Raw genomic sequence first — 20,510 nt, 5'->3', positions numbered from 1 at the left:
TCCTGCTGTTAGAGAAAGAGCTTTTTATATAAACTATTTACGGTATATGACTACCTTGAAGAATTCACATAATTTCTATCTCTTGTCTCCCTTTCCAGGTTTTTGTGTTTGTGTTTTTGTTTTTTTGTGGGTGGCTGCAAGTATTCAACAGTGCCAGAAGTATCAATAATGCCATTTTCAAAAAGCTGGCAGAGTTATCAGGGGAAACCTCTCTCCTGCCCTCTCATTTCTCCCTGCATCTTTCTGTCCCCCAAAGGAAATACAGATCTCTTGAGGGTGCAGACACTAGGCAAGGTTATATGCTGAACCATCTTCTACTGGCATGAAAGCATTCACAGCTTTTGAAGGTAGCTCATCTTCGTGCAGAAGCAGACCAAGCGAATATGCAGCTATACCTTTGAGGATAATTGGTCATTTTATCCATCATTTTATTCATTTGAGGATAATTGGTCATTCATAACTGGTCATTTTATACTTCTAGCGGGAAGGATGGAATTCACTTTCTGGATTCAAAGCAAGGAGCAAAGTATGGAAGGGTAAATTTGGTCCTCATTTGTCACTAGTGAGCAGCATTATGTTTGTTTGTGTCCTCTGACTAGAAGGCATTATTTAATTACTGTTGGCAAAGCAATGTTTTGGGGCATGGACACCTGGAAATCATCTCAGCATCCCATGCAAAACTGTTCCTTGCTTTGTCTCCCAACTTTAAGGAGGATCCATAGATCTCTATATTAGCATTTAATTTTTGCAGTTTTGTCATCATGTATAGTGAATTGCCTTCAGCAAAGGATCGTTACCTTGTCGTGGTGCTGGAGCTTGAGCACCTCAATGATGCCATGAGCTAAACCGTGAAGGGCCACCCAAGACGGGAAGGTCATGACAGAGAGGTCAGACTAAATGCGATCCCTGGGGAAGGTAATGGCAACCCACCTCAGTATTCTTGCCGTGAAAACTAAATGGATCAGTACAACCAGAGATATGTCGGTATACCATCGGAAGATGAGACCCCCAGGTCGGAAGATGGTCAAAATGCTACTGGGGAGGAACAGAGGATGAGCTCAACTAGCCCCAGACGTGATGACGCAGCTAGCTCAAAGCCGAAAGGACGGCTAGCGGCCGACGGTGCTGGTGGTGAACGGCGAATCCGATGTTCTAAGGATCAACACACCATTGGAACCTGGAATGTAAGATCTATGAGCCAGGGCAAATTGGATGTGGTTATTGGTGAGATGTCAAGATTAAAGATAGACATTCTGGGCGTCAGTGAACTGAAATGGACTGGAATGGGCCACTTCACATCAAATGACCACCAGATCTACTACTGCGGACAAGAGGACCACAGAAGAAATGGAGTAGCCTTCATAATTAATAGTAAAGTAGCTAAAGCAGTGCTTGGATACAACCCAAAAAACGATAGAATGATCTCAATTCGAATTCAGGGCAAGCCATCTAACATCACAGTGATCCAAATATACGCCCCAACCACAAATGCTGAAGAAGCTGAAGTAGAGCAGTTCTATGAGGATCTGCAGCACCTACTGGACAACACGCCTAAAAGAGATGTTATTTTCATCACAGGAGACTGGAATGCTAAGGTGGGCAGTCAAATGACACCTCGAATTACAGGTAAGTATGGCCTGGGAGAACAAAACGAAGCAGGACACAGGCAGATAGAATTTTGCCAAGACAATTCACTCTGCATAACAAACACTCTCTTCCAACAACCTAAGAGACGGCTTTATACATGGACTTCACCAGATGGACAACACCGAAATCAGATTGATTACATCCTTTGCAGCCAAAGGTGGCGGACATCTGTACAGTCGGTAAAAACAAGGCCTGGAGCTGACTGTAGTTCAGATCACGAACTTCTTCTTGCACAATTTAGGATCAGACTAAAGAGATTAGGGAAGACCCACAGATCAGCTAGATATGAGCTCACTAATATTCCTAAGGAATATGCAGTGGAGGTGAAGAATAGATTTAAGGGACTGGACTTAGTAGATAGGGTCCCGGAAGAACTCTGGACAGAAGTTGGCAGCATTGTTCAGGAGGCGGCAACAAAATACATCCCAAAGAAAGAGAAAACCAAGAAGGCAAAATGGCTGTCTGCTGAGACACTAGAAGTAGCCCAAGAAAGAAGGAAAGCAAAAGGCAACAGTGATAGGGGGAGATATGCCCAATTAAATGCAAAATTCCAGAGGTTAGCCAGAAGAGATAAGGAATTATTTTTAAACAAGCAATGCGCGGAAGTGGAAGAAGACAATAGAATAGGAAGGACAAGAGACCTCTTCCAGAAAATTAGAAACATTGGAGGTAAATTCCAGGCCAAAATGGGTATGATCAAAAACAAAGATGGCAAGGACCTAACAGAAGAAGAAGAGATCAAGAAAAGGTGGCAAGAATATACAGAAAACCTGTATAGGAAGGATAACAATATCGGGGATAGCTTTGACAGTGTGGTCGGTGAGCTAGAGCCAGACATCCTGAAGAGTGAGGTTGAGTGGGCCTTAAGAAGCATTGCTAATAACAAGGCAACAGGAGACGACGGCATCCCAGCTGAACTGTTCAAAATCTTGCAAGATGATGCTGTCAAGGTAATGCATGCTATATGCCAGCAAATTTGGAAAACACAAGAATGGCCATCAGACTGGAAAAAATCAACTTATATCCCCATACCAAAAAAGGGAAACACTAAAGAATGTTCAAACTATCGAACAGTGGCACTCATTTCACATGCCAGTAAGGTAATGCTCAAGATCCTGCAAGGTAGACTTCAGCAGTTCATGGAGCGAGAATTGCCAGACGTACAAGCTGGGTTTAGAAAAGGCAGAGGAACTAGAGACCAAATTGCCAATATCCGCTGGATAATGGAAAAGGCCAGGGAGTTTCAGAAAAACATCTATTTCTGTTTTATTGACTATTCTAAAGCCTTTGACTGTGTGGACCATAACAAATTGTGGCAAGTTCTTAGTGGTATGGGGATACCAAGTCATCTTGTATGCCTCCTGAAGAATCTGTATAACGACCAAGTAGCAACAGTAAGAACAGACCACGGAACAACAGACTGGTTTAAGATTGGGAAAGGAGTACGGCAGGGCTGTATACTCTCACCCTACCTATTCAACTTGTATGCAGAACACATCATGCGACAAGCTGGGCTTGAGGAATCCAAGGCTGGAGTTAAAATCTCTGGAAGAAACATTAACAATCTCAGATATGCAGATGATACCACTTTGATGGCTGAAAGTGAAGAGGAACTGAGGAGCCTTATGATGAAGGTGAAAGAAGAAAGTGCAAAAGCTGGTTTGCAGCTAAACCTCAAAAAAACCAAGATTATGGCAACCAGTTTGATTGATAACTGGCAAATAGAGGGAGAAAATGTAGAAGCAGTGAAAGACTTTGTATTCCTAGGTGCAAAGATTACTGCAGATGCTGACTGCAGTCAGGAAATCAGAAGACGCTTAATCCTTGGAAGAAGAGCAATGACAAATCTCGATAAAATAGTTAAGAGTAGAGACATCACACTGACAACAAAGGCCCGCATAGTTAAAGCAATGGTGTTCCCTGTAGTAACATATGGCTGCGAGAGCTGGACCATAAGGAAGGCTGAGCGAAAGAAGATCGATGCTTTTGAACTGTGGTGTTGGAGGAAAATTCTGAGAGTGCCTTGGACTGCAAGAAGATCCAACCAGTCCATCCTCCAGGAAATAAAGCCAGACTGCTCACTTGAGGGAATGATATTAAAGGCAAAACTGAAATACTTTGGCCACATCATGAGAAGACAGGACACCCTGGAGAAGATGCTGATGCTAGGGAGAGTGGAGGGCAAAAGGAAGAGGGGCCGACCAAGGGCAAGATGGATGGATGATATTCTAGAGGTGACGGACTCGTCCCTGGGGGAGCTCGGGGTGTTGACGACCGACAGGAAGCTCTGGCGTGGGCTGGTCCATGAAGTCACGAAGAGTCGGAAGCGACTAAACGAATAAACAACAACAACAATAGTGAATTGCAGGCCAGAGCAACCTATCTGAGTTAAACTTTTCATAGCACAACACCAATAACCCTTTCAGCTGATGTCACCTCATACATCTGCAGGACATCACATTGGAATAATCAAGAAATCCTGTAAGAAATAAATTGATGTGTTGGCTAACAGAAAGCTACAGTTGCTAGATGTGCTCCTTTGCATGGTAAACATAAACAGGTGAAATTATGGGGTACTCCAGTTAAATAGGAGATCTAGGTACAAAATAAGCCATAACTGCTTCATGGACTCATGGTCCTAAATTGCTTTTCACAGGCAGCAGAAAAATCAAACATCAATATTTTATATGTGTCTGCTCAAAAGTAAAATTTGACATGGAGAATCCAATATTACAGTATTAGGGAACTTTCCAGAGAAGTTTTTGAAGCTGCAGAGGAGGCTGTAGGCCCACCTTTCTCAACTTTTTGACCCTGGAGGAACCCTTGAAATATTTTTCAGGCCTCAGGGAACCCCTGCACATTCAGGCTCAAATATAGGCCAGAAGTTACAGCATTATTATATTCGTTTCCTGTGTAGGCCTGTATATAGGCATTAACAGTGTCCTTAAACTAAAAATAAATAATGAAGCTTAGCTCTTTAATGTGAAGTTGCCCACATCTGAAATATTTTTTTTAAATAAATCATGATCTCCCAGGGAACCCCTAGTGATCTCTCATAGAACCTTAGGGTGCCAAAGAACCCTAGTTGAGAAACCCTGCTGTAGGCATTCAATTACCTCATTTCTTTTCTGTGAGGAGAGCCAGTTCGGTTCACAGAAATACAGTACCAGATTCCATTGATTGAATTCCATGGGATTTACTTCCAGGTCAATGGGAGAATTGCCCTATTGATCATTCAGCATTACAGTCAAAGTAGATGTCAATTTTAGTATGATTTTCCCCACACAAGCTCCATTCTTTAGTACTGGCCCTGTAATTCAGTAATTTGTAGAGAATGGACATCATAGCAAATGTTAACACAGCAAAATTTCCTGATCCTTCTCCCCCCACCCTCACAAACCCCCATCTCCCAGTTTGGTCTTTTCCCATTTTTGGCTACTGAAATATGGCATCATACAGCATTTGGTATTTAAATATATGAAAATCATTCCCCAAGAAATTTCACTGGGTTTATCTAAATTATTTGTATTCTCCTGAAAATACAGTAGATGTTTCAGTAAAGGAGGAAACACCTATATGACAAAATCCAGAAACCTTACTATTCACTTTTATGTGAAGTTCCATGATAACTGGAGAATTTGCAGGGGGATCTTTGAATGATCTCAAATATATTTTCAAATTTCACTTAATAGCAACTCTAATAAATGTGAAAAAGGATTGAGGTAAAGGCTTTTGAACTGTCCCATTGCCAATGAAGTTACCTAGGTTGTCCTTTTGTGAACTCTTTTATGCCCAGACTCAGAATAAAAATTCTTGCTGAATACTAAAGTTTCATTTATACATTTCATGGCCAATCATTAGTTCATAAACAATATATGAAGAAAGAAAACAGTATTTTTAACTACATCCTGTGTGGTTTATTTTCTCTCTCATTCTGATCATTATTACTGTGGTGCGATTCACAATACAGCAGGGCACAAAGGCCATAAGAACCATCTCTTCCCCATAGAATATTAGCCAATAGAAATTGAATTACCGTGGATTTTTAAAGAAGAGGTGGAAATTACCATAATAATATATGCTTCCATCATATGAGATCATAGAGAATGATCTATCCATTAAGGATTGGAACCCCCTGCATGCATATTTTGAGCTGTGTTTTAAAATATTCATTCTCAGAGATTATTTCATATTTGCCAAGTCTGGTGAGGGATACAGAACAGTACACAACATTCTGGAGGACACAGAGCTAGGCTAACATATAGTTCTCTTAATGCTGATATTAGGAAAGACATAACTGTAAATGGACACTTGCTTCCTAAAAGTTATAGACTTTCTCTAATTTATTAGATATATTTCCAAGTCTGTGAAAGATTGGATGAAGGTAACTCAAACCCTCTGAGATAGTCATGAAGTCTCAGTTTGATACTAGAAGTCTGTGCTCATCTGCCTTGAACATTATTGTCAACATTCCCACATCACGCTCAACTATACTTTGAAAAAAAATCAGCTATGACCAACTTGCATCTCAGCGGTAATTCAGGACAGCCTATTGCCTTCTTCCTAAACAACAGATTGTGAACTAAAATGTGAAGCTGCTTCCCAATGGAGCCCTAAGAAAATATTAATGCAGGTTGATAATTAAACTATAAGGTGACTTTAATCTGTCTCTCAGCAGTACTGGGAATTCTACTGGAAGATATAATAATGTCTTAATGGGAGGGCACATGCTACACCTGGCATCTTTATCTCCATATTTGTGGAAGAAAAATCTGAGAGTGTTGATGAGGAAGAACTCTGCTTGAAATCTGGAGTACCGCTGCGACTCAAATTAGACCATGTTGACCCCAATGGACAAATAAACTTGCTTGGTATGAGGTATCTTCCTTTTCCTCTCTAGTTCTGATGAAAACTTGTGTATTAATTGTTTTTATGTATGTGTGCACCTGCCACATACACACAGAGAGAGAGGAAGGGAGGGAAAGCTATGCAAGGAATATAGAGTATCCATAAGATCCAGTCAGGGGCTGCTTGATTCAGCTTATGGACAGATTAAATCTACCAGAAATCTTTTCAAAAGCAACAACAAAAGTTCAAAACCTGTAATTGTTGATTTGGAACAAAATTTGATAACATTTGTTCTGAAAGGAGAATCCCTGCCAAATTTCAGACAGAGAGGTGCATGGTTGGCTGTGTAAAAGGATATGTATAGATTTGGAGGTAAGACATATTGTTTAGCAGGCAATATTATGGAAACTGTAGTCATTATAGATGCCCTTGGCAAGAAACCTGTCTAACATCAGAGAAATAAATGCTATCTATCTATTTTGGAGATAGATAGATTCATTTCATTTCATGGAACCACAGGATTAGTGCAGGCATCCCAATTTATTGTCTAGAACTTGAAATTTATTTCTACTTGATTGGTTCATTTCTCTACATCCAATTCAATCTTCTCCTTCTAGCTTCCAAGAGTGTATATCAAGCATGATAGTCTTTGTCACTTTCCTTGTAATGATTGCCTACCCTAACAGAACCAGAACCAAACAGGAGAATTAACATCACGGGCAGACACCCACTCAGGGTGGGGGAAGTGCTTCCAACGAATCAGGTATTGCAGGGTGCCCTGAATCCTGTGAGAATCAAGGACCTCCTTCACCTCAAAATGCTGCTGCCCATCAGTCATGATCGGAGCAGGAGGTGGAGGCTGTGGATGCCAATGGGATGAGTGGCTGACAGGCTTAAGCAAGCTGAAAAACAGGATGCAAACGTTTCAGATTGTGAGGCAAGTCCAATTTAAACGTGACAGGGTTTCCCAACTCCCACAATGGGAAAAGGACCCACAAACTTAGGAGCCAATTTTCGGGAAGGCTGTGGGGACTTTATAAACTTGGTGGAAAGGTAGACCTGATCACCAATCTTAAAATCAGGTTGAAGGACTCTCCATTTATCTGCATGTAGTTTATAAGCAGACTGGGCATCAGCCAATGCCTGCTGAATCATCGGCCATGAATCAGCCAGCTGAGCAGCCCAATCAGAAGCAGAACAGAGCTGTGTAGAAGGTTGTGGCAACTCAGGAATGGGTACAAAATCTCGCCCAGAAACCACCCGAAAAGGGTGTGCCCCGTGCTCTGATGGACAGCATTGTTGTAAGCCACCTCAGCAAAAGGTAGCAGATCAACCCAATTATCTTGCTGATAGTTGACAAATGACCTTAAAAGCTCCCCAATTGAAAAATCAGAAGCATCTACCTGAACTACAAATGGTCTAGTGGGATCAGGGTGCTGCAAAATCGGTTCAGCAGTGAACAGGCTTTTGAGTTTGTCAAAAGCCAACTGGCAGTCAGTTGTCCAATTCAGCAGTGCCCCTGGGTTCTTTACTTTGCGCGTGTCCCCCAACCCCTTGGTACGTAATAAGTCGGTTAAGGGCAATGCAATCTCAGCGAACCCTTGGATGAACTGGCGATAATAATAACTAAATCCAAGGAAACTTTGGAGTTGCCTCCAAGTGTGTGGGCACTCCCACCCCAAAATGGCCTGAATTTTCCCGGGGTCCATCTCAATGCCTTTGTCAGGGATCCTATACCCCAGGTAGTCAAGCTGAGTCTTATGAAATTCACACTTAGAAAGTTTGGCAAACAGTTCAGCATTTCTCAATTTGCTAAGCACCTGTCTCACCAGGCATTCGTGCTCCTCTTCAGTTTCAGTATAAATCAAAACATCATCTAAATACACCAGTACACCTATAAACAAATGTTCATGTAAAACTTCATTGATTAATTGCATAAACACCCTGGTGCCCCCGCCAACCCAAAAGGTAAGACCTTATACTGGAAAGAACCCAGTGGACAATTGAAAGCAGTTTTCCATTCATCCCCCTCCCGTATGTGGATGCGGAAATAGGCTTCCCTCAAATCCAGCTTGGAAAAGATTTTCCCCTTTGCCAGATGTGCTAATATGTCTTTTATTAATGGCAAAGGATACTTGTTTGATATGGAGACTGCATTTAACCTGCGGTAATTGGTACAGAGTCTCAGTGTCCCATCCTTCTTACCCCGGAACAGTACGGGGGCGCCAACCGGTGAATTTGCTGGTTCGATAAATCCCCTGGCCAAGTTTTTATCCACAAAATCCCTCAACGACACAAGCTCCTTCTGAGTCATGGCATAAATATTTGGCTTGGGCAGTTGAGCGTTGGGGACCAACTCTATCGCACAGTCAATTTTTCGATGGGGCGGGAGTTGGTCCGCTTCCATCTCACCAAACACATCCGCAAAGTCCTGGTATTTCTCCGGCAAGCCCTCCAGCGGTGTCACATCGAAATGCGGGGTTGCTGCCACAGCCCTCCCCACTGCAGCACATGGTACTCGTTCCGCTGCAGGGGCTTGGTAAAAGCCATCAGAAAAAGTCAAAGTCCTGTGTTCCCAATTTATATAGGGGTTTTGTTGGACCAGCCAGGGAATCCCCAAGATGGTGAGGGGATGACCCACAGGTGCTACCACAAACTGTAACCCCTCACGGTGGCTGCCCAATTGCAACGCCACCATTCCCGTGAAATGAGTCACCGGTCTCCCTCCCGCAGTTGAACCATCCAGCTGGGTGAAAATCATGGGCCGCTGCAGTGGGAAGCTGGGTAAGTCCAAAGCAGCCACCACGTCAGGGTGCATTAAGCATCGCGAACACCCCGAGTCGATTAATTCCCAAACCTCAATGGTCTTAGTGCGGGAGCCTAACTTCACTTTCACATTCAGTGTGGGGCAATTTGCACTCACCAAAACATCTTTGCACCCATCATCCACCACCTGCCCACAGGTGCTTTTCAGAGCAGGTGGCTGGCGTTTCCCGCCGCCTCTTTTAGATCGTTTTCCTCCTCTCCCCCGAAGTAAGGAACCTCCTCTACTTCGGTTTCCGTCTTGGCTGCCTTCATTTTCCTGGGCAGTGAGGGCGATTTGCCTGTTGCTTTTCCTGACCGATCTTCTGCCCTGGGTTTTGGGCAAGCAGCCGCCCTGTGGCCCTCTTTCCCACATCGGAGGCACTGCCCTTTGGCATAACGGCACTCCCTCTCCTCCTCCCAGGCACGTTGCCCTGGTTTCCCAGTCGTGGCAGTGGATCGGGATCCCTTGCTGAGCACCGCATGTCTCAATGCCCTCCTACTGTGTGTGAAAGTCTCATGGGCATGTTCAGCCTTCCCTGCCAACTGTATCCATTCATACAAGGTATCTGGGTTGTCTCTGCCCAACAACCACCACAGGACCTCCATGTTCAGACTGTCCTTAAATAGCTCTATTAAGGTAGCCTGGGACCAGTCCTCAACCTTCCCAGCCAATGACTTAAATTCCAAAGCGTAGTCTGCTACGGATCTTTGCCCCTGACTGTGTTCTTTTAAAGCCCTCTTTGCCGTTTCTTTGGCTAATGGGTCTACAAAGTGTAGCTTTAAGGCCCACAGGAATTCTTCGAAATCCTCAAGCTCAGGAGCATCTGCCTCGTTTAACTGGACAAACCAGTCAGCAGCCTGCCCCTTTAGTTTGGTGCCAATGGCATTTATCTTGGCCCTTTCGGAACAGAAATACAGTCCGAATTCGTCCATGTAACTCCTTGCATTGGTAAGAAAAAATGACAACTTAGTTGGATCCTTGTCAAATTTGACTGCAAAGTCTTTAACCCCCGCTCCAGGCGGGTCCCTCGCCACATCTGGGCAGTCCGTCTTTCTTTTGGATACTGGGGATCTCCGCTCTCGAGGAGGGGACCTGGAAATTCTCACTCTGTGAGATTTTGGCTCAGCCCTGTGCCATCTCCTGCCTCTTTCCACCGATCGAGGAGGGGGAGAAGGGGACAAATACCTGGTGCTTGATTCTCCTCTCATCCTCTCCCGGGGGCCCCAGTCCATTGACAGTTTCTTTAGCATATATTCCATCAACTCAAATTTGGCCTCCAATAGTCTTATCCTTTCAGGGGTTTGGGAATCCTCTTTCCTTCCCCCACCCTGCCTCACAATGATTGGGGACATTGGGTACCGCTGCTTCCAGGATGTCTTGGATGTCCCTGGTAGGGGTCCCTGTGCTTCATCCCAAGTGATCAGCTCACCAGGCGACTCTCTGGTAGGTTCAGGGGCTCCTTTTCCTCCAACCTCCTCTTCCTCCAGGCTGGAACTCGAAATCTCCTGAACCTCAGATAGTTCCCGAGTAGGGACCCTCTCTGTTCTCACCGTGGAGTCGGGTTCCCCATCGCTCGTGTCCTCGCTTTCCCCGGTTTGGGGTTTTGGTTCGGTCATCGCTAGCACTACTCCCTCACAAGATAAATCTGGAAAGGGGCTAATGGTAAACTTTTAAGATTCACAGCTTTATGTAATGATTGCCTACCTTAACAGAACCAGACTCACAAGTAGGGACTTAATGATATCTGATTTATTAAAGAATAGTATGCAAATACAGAGAAAGCTGAGAATGAGCAAAAGCGCGCCAAATACAAACTAAAAACCCTCGGTGCGAACGTAATCCCTCCCCTCGCCCAAACTGTTTCAAATTCCCCACCGCAGGTGCTGGTAACAATTTCTGCTGATGTCCTGGGAAGAAAACCTTGAACACACGAAATAAGCCAAACACATTCCAATCCAGCTGAATACAGATAATATTCCAGGAGACAGAATCCTCCTCCCCTCCCAACCGAAACACGCATCAGCAAAATGACATGCGAAACGTTACAATGTACGTTTAACATTGAAACGATGAACATGACATTCCTTAGTTCAGACACAGAAAACCTATGGTCATCCAAATATGGGTGCATTAGAGCTTTTCCCAGTTCCCCAATATTTACTCTATAGGAGTTATAAAGTCATATAGGGTATTTTTAAAAAATTATGTTCTAGAAACAGAGAAGCCTTTTTCTTTATTCCAGCAGTATCCAATTTGAGAATACAAAGGCAGGTGACCATACAGTCAAATAGTCATGCCAGAATGGGCAGTATGAAAGTTTAGTCCAATTGCTCAGTTTGACCTGATAAACCAGGGTTAGCGTTTTACAAGTTTAGAATCTGCTACTGTCACAAAATCAGGTCGAACTAGAAGCTATCAACACATTCTCTGGTAGTACTGTGTTATTACACATAACAGAGGAAGTGCAGCACTTCTGGCATGCTTTCCTATACCATAAAGTATAAAATATTGGTCATTATTATTGTGTTCCTAAGTCAAAGCTGTCCAAATGCTGTATGACTACCTAGAGAACTAAAATCTTAACCATTGGAATTGGAATTTTGAACTAAGGTGTCCTAACAGCCAGGAACCACGCTGAGACAAGAATAGGTCTCTAGTGTTTTATTACTGCTACATGACAGAAAATCCTAACAAACTGAAGAAGCGTGGGAAAAACCCAGACATATAAACCCCAAAGGCTAAGGCGGGCCCGATCTGTGTCTCTTTGAATGGCTACCTAATTCCTCAGTACTACGCATGCGCTTTACAGCCTGGATGGGAGCCCCCTGCTCGCCATCCTCACTCATGACATAAGGTTTTGCAATACAATAATTAGATTTTTCAGTTCCATTCATGTTTGGTCATGTCTGTTTCTTTAGAATAAAATACAAGAAACGTAAGAAAAATACACAGTATATAACATGCAATTATTTTGACCTCTCTAGAGGGCTCCTACTTTCATCTAAATTACATTGATTTCATGAACACATTCTTGCCTTTTAACCTTTTTCACAGGCATAAATTTGGCCTTCAGAACATAGGAGCTCAGCTCAGTACATGCTGCAAGAGAGAAGAGAACGAGAGAGAGAGAGGGAGAGGGAGGGGAAGGGGAAGGGGAAGGGAAATCTCAGAGCTTGTAAATGTGCTATGGTTTTGTGTGGGTGTGGGTGGGTGTGGGTGTGTGGGTGAGAAAGAGAGAGAGAGAGAGAAATTCTAAGACTGTCCTTGGGTGTTCTGATAGAGTGTGCTGATAAGATGCTTACTCTATTAAAGCTATAGTGATTCAAATTTTCATGCATCATTTGATAGAGAAAATGGGAATTTGTAGAAGTAATAGCTAATGTAAAGTATATTAGTCTGCAATGCAGTTAGACAGGTGAGAAAATGAAGTTTACATGCTGATGCCATAGGGAAGAATATCAAGACACACAAAGAACCTTTTCAGATGTATGAATTGGTTATAGAATAACTATGCCTGACTTGAACTATGAGTGGGAATGATGGCTTCACTGCAGTACCTTGATGGATTTAACATCTTCCCAGAAGAGAAGGGACTGTCCAAGAGTGCCACAGGTAGTTTCCACACCTTCCCTCATAGTATTCCTGATAAAACTTTGGCTGGCATATGAAGCCATACCAAGAATGGAAGGGGAAAAAAGAGAGATCATAGTGAAATTGAACCACTTCTGAAGCTGAGTGATTTGTCCAAATGCACCTTTACTTACTTATACGGTACACTTACTTACCTATTTAATATGGCAAAACAGAAGGCAAAGTTTTTAGAGCATCATTGGGGCATGCCAATCTTTCCAGCACTGAATGACACTCCACAGCTTACACAGAGGTATCCACTCCAGCAGTTTTCTCGGCTGTGCTTTGCTTCAATTGTTTTCTTCTCTTCAATCTTACGCAGTTGCAGCTTTTCAACTCTTTAGCCATGTCAGAGAACATCTACAAAATTCTTCAAGACTTGAAGAAATCTTTCTGTTCCTACAAGTATCTACAAATATATTTCTAAACAATAGACTTCCTGACTGATCCAACTGTGCATGCTCAATTAGACTTGACTATCTAGCTTCCTGGCTTATATCTTAAATAAAACATTTGGCCCAGGAGTGGGGAACCTGTGACCATCCATATGATGTTGGATTATAACTCTTATCATCCCTAATTATTTTCTTTGCTGGCTCAGGCTGACAGGAACTGGAATCAAGTAAAGTATGGAAGAATGCACGTGCCCCACCTCTGATTTAGTTTAAACTGCAAAAGTTTGAATTAAATAAATAAATCTGCGGAGGAGTGAAAAGACTGCTGAAATGGCCGCAGTACTTTGAAGGCACATACAATTTCCTTCAGCTACGTGAACCAGGAGTACCTGGAAATAAGTTTTTACAATCATTGATAGGACTACAACGCACACAAAACAATGAAACATATTAGATAAAAAGTTGTTATGAAACACTAGAAAACTTTGTACAAAACCAGTGTATCGAGATTTAGAGGATATATGCATGAATAAAAAAAGCATCTGAGCACTTTTTTTCCTAAGTTTATAACTGCTGCAGAAAAGCAGCCTGAGCCAAATATACAGCCTAATTGAGAAACTGAGCACAGCTGAAATTGTTTGTCCTTTCAAAGTTCAGGGATGGAGAAGAAGACAGTCTCACCGAGGTATGGAAGAATATTTGGATGCTAACTTATTAGCATCAACATTTAAACACTGAATGTAAACACTGGTGGTTTGAAACCACAGATTGGCAAGAGTTAAAAGGATTTGTTGCACAGTCAGTTGTGAGAGTGGCTTCCAGTGACAAAACATATTACAAGCATTAAAACTCCTGAGCTTTGGGAGCTCATCATCACTAGCAGGGCAATCAGTATTTGTATTTGATTCCTGCAGCACTTCATTGCATCTGTAACTTGATGGCACTCATAAGCAATAATCTGAATTGCCTTTCAGAAGAGCCATTTCCCCATATTTACAAAAATGAGAAATAAATAATTTTAGGTGCCACCAGTTTCATAATGAAGTAAAGTGAGTATGGCAAATATACATAATGAAGCAAAATATTGCCAGTACTTAAACCTGAAAAGATGAATTTTCTGTACGTAATGAGTTGTTCTATAAGAGCTCGCTTTGATCATTTTTTCTTCCTAAAATACTTTTTCTTCACTCTTGAAGAAGAAGGATAAATAAAAGGTTATTCAAGGTCAAGCCAAAAGAATTAAGTAGAGGTATGATGGAAATTCTAAACATTCCAGAGGTCCATAAAAAAAGTGATTTTTTTGGGGAGATTGCTGATGCTGATCTATGACTGTAATGAACAATTCTTCCAAAACAGGTGAGTTGACAGTCAACCTGTATTGTCTTTTGTTTTTACTTGCACTTGGACATTCTGTTGGAAATTAAGGAAAATGAAGAAAAGCTTCACACATAGGATTCATGGATAAGACCTGAGATAAAAGCTGCTGCTGAGTTTATCCTAAAATGAAGCTTGAAATTAATTTCTCAATTTCTGGTTAGAAGAACTATGTTAAAGATTAACTAATTAGTTAGATTTCTTTTTAATCCATTCAATCAGGTCTGATTCTCAGAGACTGCCTGGACAAGTCCCTGCAGTTTTCTTGGCAAGGTTTTTCAGAACGATTTGCAATTGCCTCCTTCTAATTAAAGATTAACTAATATTTAATTCAAAATACTCCTAACCTGCCGACTATTCAGAGGATCTCATGGTAGACTACAGTTCATAAAAGTAAGATAAAACCAAATTAAACCGAAGTAATAGAATGTAATACTTAAGGAGTGAGTGAATGCAGATTGGATACAGCTGACTGGCCAGTATGAAGTATGTTGAGGTGGTATGATTAAATGGAGAGAGTGAATGAGGACTGAATCACAAACAAATTTATGTGGGAAGAATGAATGAGTCAAGAAGAAGGGGAAAAGTATGCCAGTCTGGCTTCCATGGGAAGAGTCTTCCAAAACATGGATGTAATAACCAGGAAGGCCATCTCCCACATCTCCTACATCTTCACATCATGCGTGTCTCTTGGATGTGGGATCTGAGGATTCCCTCCTTCCACAACCCAGATCTTAATATTTGAGTAGATACATATTAGTTGAGACTTTTCATCAAGTTTTGGGGTTCTAAACTGCTAAACTCCTCAAAAATCATCAATAACAATAGAAGTCCAGCCATTAATGTATGGGCTATCAGTGCACTACTTTTATGTGGTGATGAGGGTTTTGAAAGCTCTTTTCAACCCTCTCTCCCAAAGCTGGCTAAACTGTTTCCAGATTGGCCAACTCTGAGATCCCCATAGCCTTTGCTGAAGCTGCCCAACCAGGAAGAGTTTTAGCATGTTCCAAGGGAGCTCCAGCCAAGGTACCTTCAGGACTTTTCAGTCTGGATGAAGTCCCCAAGTTGGCCTCTCCAGCAGATGCTGTGGAATTCCTGACAGCCTGTCCTGGCACTACCCAGCCTGCATTTCCTCTGTGTGCAGAATCTAACCTACATTTTAAAAATCTGACTAGTGCTTCTCCTAATACTCTTATCCCCCCTCCCTGCCCAAAGCTCAATAGAGGCACCTCATTTTCTCTTTTCTTCCAGCAGGGTACATAGATACAACCTCCGCAGCCATGACAGAATTACATTTTTATTTCTCCATTACTATTATATTATTCTGACTTTTCATTATCCATAATGAAACTTGAATAAAAGTATGTATGTGTGCATCTCTGTGTGAATGTATATACTGTGTATAAACTGTACAGTATATACTGTATATACTGTATTTATACAATAGAGATAGAGACAGAGACAGAGATAGAGACAGAAAATTATCATCATCCTTTGAGACAGAACACAACACCAACAACAGTTTCAGTCCTGTAAATGAATTATATTGCTACTGCAGTTCTTGGTGCCTTGTAAAATAACTGCAAATCGGATCTTCTGTTTCCAGTCAGAAGATTACAGACTAAGTCAGGAGAAGGTACAAAAGAGATATAAGGTGGTGAATAATTTTGCACATTTGAACATATCATATCTTGAGTTAGACTATTGATCCAACTAGACCAGAAATGTTGTCACTGACAACACCTCTCTAGTGCATCTGGCAAATTCCTATTACCTGCTGCCAATCCCTTTAGCTGAAGATATAGCTGGGATCTTTTCCATATTCATGATCACCAACTGTGTTACAGCTTTTCCTTAAATAAGATTCAGAAGCCCAATAATAGGTGGAATGCTATTTGCATCATCTGTAACTTTTGAGTTCTATTATAGCATAGAAAAGAGGCAGAGTATAATCACAGTGAATTCATATCCCGTATCTGTCTATGTCACACTCACATACATCCACCCACTAAAATTTACTTCGTTTTTATGTAGCTGCTGCAGATTGTTGAACTATCATAATTATACACACCCACATTTATAACCTGAAGCCTCACTAATTACAGATAAAGTACTTCTATCAATAATGCAGAGGAAGCTGTTTCTGTGCCTCCGCATGTGTTCTTAGTGGCCTCTGATAAGTTTCTCCATTCCTCAACAGCTAAAGGATTGTATTTCTCCTTGTCTTCCCCCTGTTGTCATCTCTTAGCTTTCTCTTCAGCTGTCCTTCTTCACATTGCTGGCCATTCCTTTTGTTTTTGGCTGCTCTACTCTTCTTGGCCTTTTTTGCTTATCCTTTAAGCATCTCCTCCTATCTAGCTTCTCAATCTCTTCAGTTGCTGTTATGGTATGTGGGAATGACCTTGGGAGACAGGAGGAAGAGCCATAGACTAGACAACCATCATATAAAAGGTATCTCAACCTTTTGCTTCCCATAGAAACAAAAGGGGAATAGGAAGCATCTCAGAAGGGACTCTCCCTAGTTTTCTAGAAAGTAAAACTCAAAAGAGGGAAAGGGTGCTTTCCGACTTCTGTTACTGTAATCTTACAATCAAGGTAATGTTAGTATTCCTGGTTTGTGCTTCTTGTCTGGACTACCTCGAAAGGCTGATAGTTGCAGCCATTTCTTGTAAAACATCTGAATACCCTTTTCTTCCCCTACCTCCATTCCACATTGTTCCCACTTTCACGGTTCTCTTTCCTTAGGGCTCCTTAGGGCCTTAGAATCAGATTTAACATACTCTTGGTAGTACGGTGGAGGGAAGGACAAGCGTCCTGTAATCCTGGCCATTTATGGAGCACCAAGATGGGGGTATGGAAATGGGAAGGACTAAGCACACAGATCTCTGGCTTTCCTTGAATACAGTAACCTGCTTGATTAGACATGAGAATTTCATTCTACATAGTGTAAGAAAATCTGACTCTTCAAAACATAGATCAGAGTATTTCTGTAACTCATTCATTTCAGTGAAGCTTTCGACAGATTATTGCCCTGTGATGAACTAGAGGAATATGGCTTAAGAGAGAATTGTAAAACCATCAAAAAGATTCCTGGCTAATCCTGATAGAGGAATCTCTCACTCAGCACAGAATCCTTAAAACAACAGCATGTTTTCCATATTAAAAATAGTTAATAAAGTAAGCAAATAGTTCCTTCCATTTGGTCCTGCAAATCTCTGTTCATCATTGGAACTGAGAACAAAATGAACTATTTAATCTTATAAAAGCTCTTTCTGTTATGAAGCCTAGCCATATACAAGGGGCTGGTTTGCCTGCTTATATGCAGAGACCTTTAGTGAAAGAGTTGTAGTAATATGAAGCACTTCAACTCAAATCTGTGGGGTTAGTGGGAATCCAGAAATCCGATGCATAAAAAGAGATTAAAGATATTAACAATGTTCCAAGGCCATCTGAATGAAAAATGCCATTTTATTTAAAAAGTGGATCATTATCCCATAAACTAAGTGGAGTTTTTGATGCATTATAATTTGTTAGAGTTAAAAGCAGCATGTGGGAAATTATTTTAAAAGTCAAACTGATAGAATAAGAGACACTAAATCTATCTAAGGGTTGATCTATGCTTGCCTGCCTATTAAGGCATGGCCATCCCTTAGCCTATGCATGGCATGCCAGTGGCTTCCATTAAAAATTGGGATGGGGAAGGGAAAATTTTAATTTAATTTACTTGAAATTGATTAAATACAACTGTATGTTTAATGACACAGTGATGGGCTTTCGGGCTGATGTTTGCATGTTTACTTCCCATGTATTCAGTGATTCCCCCTTCTGTTACATTAAAAAGGGTCATGTGTTAACTTTTATAAAAGTCACTCGGAACATATCCAAATCTTGGAGGAATCATATTTGATTCCTCAGGAACTTCAGGTAGTAGACTATTGCCTTAAATGGTCAGAGGTTCTCATGCACAAGCTTAACATGTTTTCACTTTGATTTTTAAGGTTCAGTGGATGGATATGAAAAGAAGGTTAGATTCTTATGAAGTTGCTTGAATGGCATGGGATAACCTAGCAGGGCAAGCAGACCCTTATATCTTGCAACATAACAACTCCAGGGAACAGAAAACTACTAAATGTTTTAAGGTGAAGCAACTCACTTTTCCATGAAATGTATCCAGACCTCAGCTGAAGCATCGTAACGTAAGAGGAAAAGGCTATAGTTAGGCATATGGAGATCATTGGAAATTCTGACCACATCCATCCTTATACTATTCTATTTTGTACAGTTTGTCAGCAAAGTAACTTTAAAAGTTAAAAATGCTTTATGTTGTTTATATGCATTTTCCTGGGGCTACTGGATCTGGGCTGCAAAACCCCAGATACCCACTCAGTGTAGTATGGACACTGGCTTAAAACCAGCTGTGGGTCCACCTAATGGACATATCATATTGCCCGCACTTAACTAGTTTGCTCACCCAAGTGTCATGGGGTAGTTTGTGAAAATTCTGGGGAAATAGCATATTTTAACTTCCACAGCAAAATTAGTTGCATTAGGCTTGATCCTGAGAAATCCAGGTTGATTTGTAATAATCATTATATTGTATTCAAGGTGCTTGCAGATTAATCATTAGGGATAATCTACTCTAGGGCAGACTGATCTCTTAATTCTTTTTTAAAAAGAGGAACAGAATTTGCCCTTTTACAATCATCTGGTACTTTATTCAATCTCCAACTTTTTTAAAGTGGATATCAATTAGGCCAGACCCTCACCATATTCCTTCAATATTCTGAGAGAATACATCTAGCCTTGGAGTCTAAACTCTTTCAGGATAGGTGGATCTGGTCTCCTTGATGGAGGTATAGCTTATTTATGCAATAATACATTTGAAGTGTGAATTTCAATCAAATTAATATATGTTATATTTGCTGCATATTTCTATGTTTTTATAATATCAGTTATCAAAAAAGGTAGTATTAGATCCCTCCTTCCTTCCTTCCTTCCTTCCTTCCTTCCTTCCTTCCTTCCTTCCTTCCTTCCTTCCTTCCAGTAAAGCACAGTTTGGATTGAAAAACCCTGAAGGAGAATCACTGACTTATTTCCAAGGTGACTGTTATGTGACATCAACGGCTAAACAACCATCAAGGAAAATAAATACTTTATTTGTATATAGGACACAGAGAAATATTGTTATTGTTGTAAGTTCCAGAAAGATATCTCAGGATGATCATTTAGAAGATGAAAAATACTCTCTGGTAAGAAGAGTTCTTGATAAATATTTGTTTGCTTATTGTTGAACTAGAAAGATACAATCTGCCTACTATTAAAATTATTTGGGTCAGAATGCCCAAAACAAAGGATAAAAGTGTGATGGTTTTACAAAATTTAATAAATAGAATTTCTTTTTTATTTTTTTTAATTATTTGGTTTATACATACACAATTAACAAAACCATTTTTAATTATAAAGAAAAATATTTTTTAAAAAAAATAAAAGTACAAACTAAAATATAAACTAAGAAAGAAAAGAGAAAAAAGAAAAAAGTCTACCCTATACTTATCAATAGTCACTGGTTTACTAATAAATTCACTACTATAATATGGACAATACACAATATTATTATATGATATCACAAAATATCTGCCATAGTAACACATATTGCTGCATCCTTTGATTAGAAAATATTGCCTTTTCCAAAACAGATAAATCAAACATTTCCGACAACCATACTTTGAAATCTGAAATAATATCACTTTTCCAATTCCTTAATAAAATTATTTTAGCTACCACCACCCATGCTTGATACAACCATAATT

This window comes from Candoia aspera, chromosome 3 (genome assembly GCF_035149785.1).
Source record: "Candoia aspera isolate rCanAsp1 chromosome 3, rCanAsp1.hap2, whole genome shotgun sequence".
In the NCBI taxonomy this organism is placed as follows: domain Eukaryota; kingdom Metazoa; phylum Chordata; class Lepidosauria; order Squamata; family Boidae; genus Candoia; species Candoia aspera.
Note: the sequence above shows the minus strand (reverse complement) of the source record.